The sequence below is a fragment of the Psammomys obesus genome, unplaced genomic scaffold (genome assembly GCF_907164565.1).
Source record: "Psammomys obesus unplaced genomic scaffold, mPsaObe1.curated_primary_1811, whole genome shotgun sequence".
Lineage (NCBI taxonomy): Eukaryota > Metazoa > Chordata > Mammalia > Rodentia > Muridae > Psammomys > Psammomys obesus.
This window is the reverse complement of record NW_026596095.1, coordinates 12088040-12088891: the sequence shown is the minus strand read 5'-3', so window position 1 is coordinate 12088891 and position 852 is coordinate 12088040.

Genomic DNA, 852 nt, shown 5'->3' with positions numbered 1-852 from the left:
TGTGTGTGTGTGTGTGTGTGTGTGTGTGTGTGTGTGTGTGTGTGTGTCACACAGAAAACATGCAGCTCTAGTGGCAATAGATATGTGCTGCATCTGATGGCGGCAGGTGATGACACAGGCTGCTGGAACTAAGTGGCTGAAGGGCAGGCTGGTGGCTGCTGGATTATAACATTAAGACGGACTCCTGTAAATTTATAGATCCTTTTCATGTGTGGAATAAATGTTGAGGCTATCTCAAGCACATCAAAGGATAAAACACTGTGAATTTAGACCCAGGGAGGAATGGCGAGATCCTTGCATTTGCGTCAGCTTGCCTGTGTGTGTATAAAGTGTGGATGCCTGCCACCTTGTACATGTAAATAAAAAGAGATAACAAGATGAAAAAGACCTGAAGAAACACAGAATCTCATGGCCTCTCTCTCTTTCCCTGAACATGTGGTGTTTACATTCTGCATTTTTTTTGCTACTTAAAATATTTCTTTGATAACAAAACAATGAAAAAAATGACAAAGCAAATGAAGAAAAAAGTTTCATAAAAAAAGCTAATTCTCTACTGTCCTGTAAATTAGCTGAGATAGTTTTGGGTACAATAGGACCTCAACTCCCTGAGGTGCATTCTGTGATAGCTATGACTATGTAGATACAGATCTTAACCCTCAGGTTAGGGTTAGTACTATTTAAAGACTGGAACAACAACAAAACTTTGTTCTTGATTGAGAGTCAACCTCATATTACCAAAAGATAAAACACAATAGAGATCACTAAAAGATAGATGCATGCTGTTTATCACTCACCCTTATTGTAAAAAGAAAGAAAGAAAGAAAGAAAGAAAGAAAGAAAGAAAGAAAGAAA